This window comes from Cupressus sempervirens, chromosome 4 (assembly GCF_028749045.1).
Source record: "Cupressus sempervirens isolate cs-2001-9-10 chromosome 4, ASM2874904v1, whole genome shotgun sequence".
NCBI lineage: Eukaryota > Viridiplantae > Streptophyta > Pinopsida > Cupressales > Cupressaceae > Cupressus > Cupressus sempervirens.
The window spans coordinates 554,496,490-554,505,489 of NC_143121.1; positions in this window are offsets into that span (position 1 = coordinate 554,496,490).

Sequence of the window (9,000 nt, forward strand, 5' to 3'; positions counted from 1 at the left end):
GTTCTTTGGTTGCCAAGTCATCCTGTGGTTACTGAACATTCTTTGGTTGTCGAGTTATCTTGTGGTCATCAATTTTGTTTGGATGTCATGTCCTTTGGCCAACGAGCTTGTTTGGATATCAAGTTTCTTTGGCTACCAAGCATTACTGAGTTGTAGTATTTTTCTTGGTCTTTGTTTTTCGAGTTATTTGTGTAGACACCTAAAAACCTTTAGAAAATAAAGTATTTTTATTTTCTGAAAAATTCTTGATGACATCATCATTAATTAATTAATTAATTAATTTATTTATTTATTTATTTATTTATTTTTATGCCATTAAATCCCTTTATCTTAATTTAAAATATTTAATTAAGGAATCCCTCCCAAAAATGTGTAAATCTTTTTTAAACATTATTTCCTTATTTATTAATTATTTAATTAATAAATTGACCAAAAAACCCAAAAAAAAAAAAATTTAAAAATTTTGCCCAAAACTTGGCCAATTTCCTTAAGACCACTAACCTCTTCCAAAATCTTCTAATCCTTCTTTAATTTTGATTAAAGGCTAATCCCATCATTTCCTACCCCTAATCCCAACTCAAAATATTTAATTAAGATTAAATATTAATCCTCGTGTTTATTAAAAAAGTTTTAATAAATATCTCCTCAACCCAAACCCTTGAAATAAATAAAACTTTATTTATTTCCTAAAAATCTAATTTATCCTCATCCTAAGAAGTTCTAGACTCTTCTAGAAATTCTTCATCCTCATCCTAGGAAATTCTAGACTATTCTAGAAAGTCTTTATCCTCATCCAAAGTCTAGCCTCTTCTAGAAGATGTCTTTAAACCTAATCCTAATCCCCTCCTAACCTTGTCACATTCTCTAAACATGGGTTAAAACTTACTAACCCAAGCCAAAGTTAACAAATATCTCCTCCTTCACCCACCCTCATTAAATGCCATCCACTTGCCTATCCCTAAGCTAATCCTAAACCATCCTAATCCATCCTCTAATCATTTGCACAAGCCTTAGCAAGCTTAAAACCTTCCTAATCAAGCCCAAGTCGAAATTCCTCTCATCTCCCTCAAAATATCCCAACCATAAAACTTTATGAAGCCCACTAGGCCATAAATGACTCTTACAAGCCATTATGAGGGTCTTTATGAAGATTTTATCCCTTGAGCCTCCTTTGTTGACTCATCCTTCCCCTTTCCTCCATCCTCTCACCCTGTGACATGTGTCACTCCTTGATTGGCTGTAAGGAAGCACAATCCATGTGCTCTCCTCTCATGCAATCTGAGCCCTCCATGAGCTTTTTCCCATCCTTGCATCTTAGCCCTCAATCCCTCAAGCCTCTTGCCTATAAATTGGATCCTTCCCCTTTGCAAAATAACACAATCCATGAAGTAAAGTCATAATGCCATTTTAAGAAGCCATTTTACATCAAAACCATACACTCACACCCAAATTCCAACTCCATTTGAAGCCCTTTTTGAAGCATAAGCTTGAGCATACATCCTATCTATTTAGAAAAAGCCACTCAACAAGAGAGCTTCTCATTGAGAGAGTCCATTAATGGCTCATATTCTCAATTGAGAGTTCCTCTTAGTCTATCTTAAAGTTTATGAATTTTGTTTAGTTTGTAGAAGCTTTATTTAAATTTGGTTTCTATTAGCATACTAACATTGCTCATATACAGTTTGTGTGTGGTTTCTTGTTAAGAATTTAAATTTGTGATAGGTGTCTATTGTGAGCTGACTTGTGGCTTGTTCTAGCATTTAATATGAGAGTTTATTTTATTGTAATTGCAACTAGTCAACTTGTGGCCATGCATGTATTTAAAGAGGACTTTGGTAGAGATTTAGATATATAATCTAGAATGTAGAGGTGTATTAGGAACAAAAACAAGCTAAGGTGTGAAGTTTTATCTTTGAAGTTTGAATTTGATTATAATGTGTCTATAACCTAGAAGGCCTTACAACTGGGCATTCAATTGATAATTCAAATGAATATATGAAGGCATTTTTTGATCTATCTCTTGAGTTTGTTGTATTTTGGTTTTTGTTTCTGCTATATTTACTCTTGTAGGTGGTTTAAATAGCTAGGTATGGCTTTTTCCCTGGTTATCTCATCCCTCCTTCTATCAGGTGGTGTCAGAGCAAAGGGTCATCCTTGTGAAGACTCGATTGTGTATAACCTTAAGTTGATATGGGTTGTAGGGTTACAAATATGTGAATTTGACCTATAATTGTAGAGGGTTACAATCTTGCTAGAACATGATTATAAAGATGGTTTGAGGTAGAGGGAATGTTGATAATGCCATGTTGGATACATTGAGACAAATTGTAGCCAGATTAGATGTTGTAGAGACATCCCAAAGAAGAGGAGTACATCTTGATGATGTGAGTGATGATGAAGTAGCAAAACCAAACCCTAATCCAAAACCTAAAGAAGATCAAGATGAGGCAAGATTGTTGAGAGTATTGTCTTAGAAAATTCAAACCCTACTGTCAAAGTTGTTCCTTATGATAGAAAATTAGATACCAATGTTGTGCTAGATAGGATCTCTGAAATGGAGAAGTTCTTTGAGTATGAAAACACTCTTGATAATAGGATGGTGAAGGTTTTAGTTACAAGTTTGAAAGGACATGCCTCACTGTGGGAGAATTTTCAAATTGATAGACAAAGTAGAGGAAAGGAAAAAATGAGGACTTGGGAAAAGATGTTGAACAAGTTAAAGAACAAGTTCCTTCCTACTGATCACCAAGTTAGTTTGTGGAGAAAGATGCATATTATGAGGCAAAGAGACATGATGGTGAAGGAGTATACTTAAGAGTTCTATAGATTAGACATCAAATCTGGACATGTGGGTGATGATGTCGAGAAAATTTCAAGGTACATAAATGGATTAATATTTGGAATTCAAGATGAGATAAGTTTTATGAAACTAAAAAGTGTGGAGGAAGCAAACCAATATGCCTTGAAAGCTAAGGAGATCTTGACAAAGAAGCACGAACAAAGACAAAGAGGTAGGGGTGGTAGATTGTAGAGAGGTAGATGTAGATCTTATGGAGAAGGTGGAAAATCTAACAATTTTGTGCAAGATAAGGGCAAATCTAAATGGAAGAATGATGATAAAGGCAAGACCAAGTGGAAAGGTGGTGATTCCTACCAAGGAGGTACTGGTTCTTACCAAGGAAGAGGTAATTCTTATTCTAGAGGTGGTTTTCATGGTAATTGTTTTAGATGTGGTAAAGAAGGGCATAGATCTATTGAAAGTGGGCAAGGTAACATAAATGTTGTGGTACAAGGAGACATCGAGGGTTCACCTAGTGGGATTGAGGCTAGAAAAAATCTTATGGTGAGAAGAACCTTATGTAATAAGGGAAATGATGATGAAACTATCCTAAGGAGAAGTCTTTTCAAGACCAGATGTAAGATAGCTGGAAAATGTTGCAAGGTGATCATTAATAGTAGAAGTTGTACAAATTAAGAATTAGAATAATAGATTACAAAGTTGCAGCTGCAGAGATTGGAGCATCCTAAACCTTATCATGTTTCATGGAGCAAAGATGAGCATAAGATATTGGTAAGTGAACAATGTATTGTGAAATTCAAGATTGGATATTACTTTGATGAAGTTTTGTGTGATATTATGCCTATGGATTGTTGTCATATTTTTTTGGCTAGACCTTTGCAATATGATAGATATGTTATACATGATGGAAGATTGAATCGGTATACTCTTTGGGTGAATGGGAAAAAAGAAGATATTGCTACCTTTGATTGAAAGTCTAGATGAGGTTAAGTGGACTACTGTAAGAATTTGCATGGTTAATGGAAGGAAAATTGAAAAGGAAATGAAGAAGAATCAAGTTTTTTTTTCTATAATCCCTAGGAGACTGAGTTGTGCCAATAGCAGTCAAGCATCAGAAAATAGTGTTAGTCGAGTGCTAGTCAATGGACACCGAGTGACAACATAAACTAGTAGTATTGATTGAGTGCCAGTAAAAATTACAAAATTACTGAAAAAGTATAAAGATATTGTTGCAAAGGATATACCTGATGGTTTACCTCTAGTGAGAAGTATAAGTCATTGTATGGATTTGATTCCTGGAGCTAGCTTTCTAAATAAAGCACCATATAGATTGACACCTACAAAGAATGAATAACTTAACATAGAAGTGCATGAATTATTGGAGAAAGGTTTGATTAGAGAATGTTTGATTCCATGTGTTTTACTTGGATAATAGCACCTCAGAAGAATGCAGAATGGAGAATGTGTATTGATTCTAGAGCTATTAACAAAATTATAGTGAAATATAGGTTTCCTATGTCAAGGATGGATGACATAATGGATTGTTTTAGTGGAGAAAACTATTTTACCAAGATAAATTTGAAGAGTGGCTATCATCATATCAGAATCAGAGAAGGTGATGAATGGAAGGCTTTTTTTAAGACACAATATTGTTTGTATGAATGGTTGGTAATGCCTTTTGGTTTGACTAATGCACCTAGTACTTTTATGAGGTTGATGAATGAAATTCTCAAAATATTTTCAGGTAAGTTTGTGATTGTTTATTTGGATGATATTTTGATATCTAGTAAGACTAAGGAATAATATCTTGAGCATGTTAGACAAGTATTGTAGAGATTGAAAGATGAGAAGTTGATTAATTTGAAGAAGTGTTCTTTTATGCAAGAGGAGATTGTGTATTTGGGATTTTTTTATTTTATCTAATCATTTGAAGATGGATCCTAAGAAGGTAAAAGCAATTTTGGAGTGGCCTCCATTTAAGAATGTGGGTGAGGTAAGATCATTTCATGATTTGGCTAGTTTTTACAAAAAGGTTATAAGGAATTTTATTTCTATTTGTAATGCTATTACTGAGCCAATGAGAGAAGATAAAAAGGAATTCAAGTGGACACATGGAGCTGATTACAGTTTTGAGACTTTGAAACAAAAGGTTTTTGAGTTACATGTATTATCTTTGCCTAATTTTAGTGAGGTATTTCAAGTTAGATGTGATGCAAGTCGTAGTGCAATAGGAGTTGTATTGAGTCAAGAAGGTAAACTTGTTTCTTTCTTTAGTGAGAAGTTGAATGATGCTAAAAGGAATTATTCTATGTATGATAAATAATTTTATGCTATTGTTCAAGCATTGAAGAAGTGGAGATATTATTTGATTCCAAAGGAGTTTGTGGTGTATATTGATCATAAAGCTTTACAATACTTAGGAAGTCAACATAAGTTGAATCAAAGACATATAAAGTGGGTTGAGTATTTGTAGAGTTTTACATTTGTGATTAAGCATAAGAGTGGAATACATTATATGTTGATGGAGATGAAGGTTGAAGTTCTTGGTTTTGATGAAATGAATGAGTTTTATGATACTGATCCTAATTTTTTGAGATGTGGAGAGATTGCAGAGCACCTAGTTTGACAAAACAACCAAGTAAGTTTGATGAGCATTTTATTCAAGAAGGTATGTTGTTTAAGGGTATTCAGATGTGTATTCTTAAGAGTTCTATGAGATTGAATTTGATTAAGGAAAAGCATAGTGGTGTATTGGTTGGAAATTTTGGAATTGATAAGACATTGAATTTGTTGAAAGAGAAGTATTATTGGCCTTAGATGTACAAGGATGTTCAGAAGTTTGTGAAGAGTTGTGGAGTTTGTCAAGTTGCCAAAGGAGTACGTTAGAATACTAGTTTGTATACACCTATTACTATTCCTAAGAAACCTTGGAGTGACATCAGTATGGATTTTGTTCTTGGATTGCCTAAAATAGTAAAGGGATATGATTCTATATTTATTGTGGTGGATAGATTTTCGAAGATGGTTGATTTCATACCATATAAGAAGACATCAGATGTTGAGCGTGTGGCTAAGATTTTCTTTAGGGAGATTGTGAGATTTCATGGAATATCAAAAAGTATTATTTTTTACAGAGACGATAAGTTTGTTGATTATTTATGGAAGACTTTGTGGAAGAAGATGGGTACTGAGTTGAAGTATAGCTCTAATTTCCATCCAAAAATAGATGGATAGACTAAGGTTAAGGATAGAAGCTTGGGTAATTTGTTGAGATGCTTAATTTAGAATGAATCACATAATTGGTAAATGGTATTAGAACAAGATGAGTTCGCATATAATAATTTTGTGAATAGGAGTATGGGGAAGACATCTTTTGATATTATTACTGGAATGAGTCCTAGAGGAGTATTAGATTTAAGGGATATTGTTGGTGAATAAAAGAGAAGTGATGCAGGAGAAGAGTTTTCTAATTTAATGGAGTCTTTTCATAAGGAAGTGAAGATGAAGTTGGATCAAAGTAATTAAAGTATAAGGATAATGATGATAAGTATAGAAGACATCATGTTTTTGAAGTTGGTGATGAGGTCATGGTTCATTTGAAGAAAGGCATATTTCCTATTAGAACATACAGTAAGTTGAAGATGAAGAAGAAGTTTGGACCATGTAAAATCTTGAAGAAGTTTGACAATGATAATGATTATGTAGTTAAGTTACCTCATGGCATGGATATATCTCCTATATTCAATGTTGCTGATGTATATAAGTATCATGAGTCAGATGAGGAAGTTGTTGTATCAGATGATTATCCTAAGAAGTAGATTGAATAGATTGAACAAATATTGGGTCAAAGAGTTGGTAACACATAAGAGGAAAATATTACTATGAGTATTTGATAAAGTAGAAGAAAAAATTTTCCAATGGAAGATGCTACATGGATTTCCCAATCTGAGTTGGATTCAACTCAGGTCGTGACATCTCAATGATTTGAGAGAATCATTTCTTTAAACTCTGGTTGTTTTATGTAGGAGCCTTCTGGGTTGCATTGCTATCTTGCATATTTTCCTTCTTTCTTGTTGCTACCAAGTTTCTTGGTGTTGAGTTCATAGTGATTTTCAAGTTCACAGTTGTTGTCAAGTTATCCTTTGGTCATCAAGTGTTCTTTGGTTGCTGAGTCATCTTGTGGTTTTTGAGCATTCTTTGGTTGTTGAGCTCTCCTTGGTTGTTGAGTTATCTTGTGGTTGTTGAGTTCATTTGGGTGTCGAGTTCATTTGGCTAGTGATATTGTTTGGATCTCAAGTTTCTTTGTTTTCCAGGCATTGTTGAGTTTGCCGAGTTGCAACATTCTCTTGTTCTTTGTTTGTTGAGTTGTCTGTGTGTGGTTTCTTATTAGAGTCAACCTTTGTATTTAATTTTTTGATAGGTATCTATAATGAGCTGACTTTTGGCTTGTTCTAGCATTTAATATGAGAATTTATCTTGTTGTAATTGCAACAAGCCAACTTGTGGTCATGCATATATTTAAAGAGGTCTTTGATAGAAATTTAGAGATAGAATTTAGAAGGTAGAGGCATAGTAGGAACATAAGCAAGATAAGTTGCAAAGTTTGATCTTTGAAGTTCTAATTTGATTATAATGTGGCCATAACCTAGATGGCCTTACAATTGGGCATGTAATTGATAATTTTGATGAATATATGAAGGAATTTGTTCCTCTATATCCTTATTTTGCTATATTTTGGTGTTTTTTTTGGCTATGTCTACTCTCGCAAGTGGTTTGAATAGCTAGGTGTGCCTTTGGCCCTAGTTATCTCATCCCTCCCTATGTCAAGATGGGATGACTAAGGGAGTTTGGAGGTGAAGGAGAAGCAAGAATAAATATTAGACATGGAAGTGGGAAGGTAAAGAGGGACATCAATAAAAAATATCATAATCAATAGATGTAGGAGAAGTTAACTAAGAAAATATGGACTCCACAAATGGAGAAGGTGGGTAGGTTTGTAAAGAATTTTGGAGAAGATATTGCCTCAATATCAAGTTGTACTCATATCAATTAGGGTTAGACATGTGGTGATGGATGTTCAATTCTTTAATTTCTTCTTCAAAATAGATTTTTACGTTCATTAGACTTTTAAAATGTTTGAAGGTAGATGCGGTTTTGATAAAGATCAATTTCATAATCTACTATGTTTCTTATTCCAACATCGATGGAGAAAATCATCGCAACTATGTATAGATTCCTACTAAAACAATCAATCTCATATAATCTTTAATAGAAATAATAGATTTATAAATTAGAATAAAAATGATTATTGCCTAGATTTACGCTACCTAATAGATGTGGGAGTTAAACAAGAATTGGTACAAATGAAATTTACTAATTTCTAGTCCATACTTTGATCAAGGGAATTATAGACAAAATTATAATTAAACATTCTACTTCCATTTTACCATGAATATTAAGAGGATTTTGTACTAGAATATTACCAAAAAGAAAATATATAACTTTTTTACTAAAATCTCTACTTGAAACTATTATAATATTAATAAATGAAAATAGTAAAGGTTACCTTAGCTTAAAGCTTGTACAACCACTCTCATGGATAAGTCATAATGTTGAAGGGACAACATCTACATTTTGACCATTGAATATGAATTTTAGGAAATTTTTATAAAATGTTTGAAAAAAAAGTAGCATATTCATAGTTTTTCACAAGTATTGTATATTGATGTACTTGACATGGACATACATGAAGAACTAAATAGATGAGCTGTATAGGATGAAAGCTTTACACTAAAACTTTATTGCATATATTTTTACATAACTTTTTAATCATTGTTGTAGAATCTATTAATTGTATATTTGTAGAAACCTTTGACTCACTGCCTATATTTTAAGCAACACTTTAGTATCTATTGTCCTCAAACACCTCTTCTTATTAATCCAGTCAATCACAGAGATGATTCCTCTTCCATAAATCTCCTTTGCAAAGGTTTTACATATGTACATATGAATTCCACCTTCCTCTCTCTCAACCACTCATTATATACAATGGTTCATCCCTTTTTTATATCAATCCATACTTTGCGAAGTCTCTTAAAGTCATCAAAGAAAGTAACCAAATAAAATTTATAATAGATCGACATTAAACATTCCCAAAGTAGGAAGGAATGAGAAGTGTAAAAAACCACACTATGTCCGTG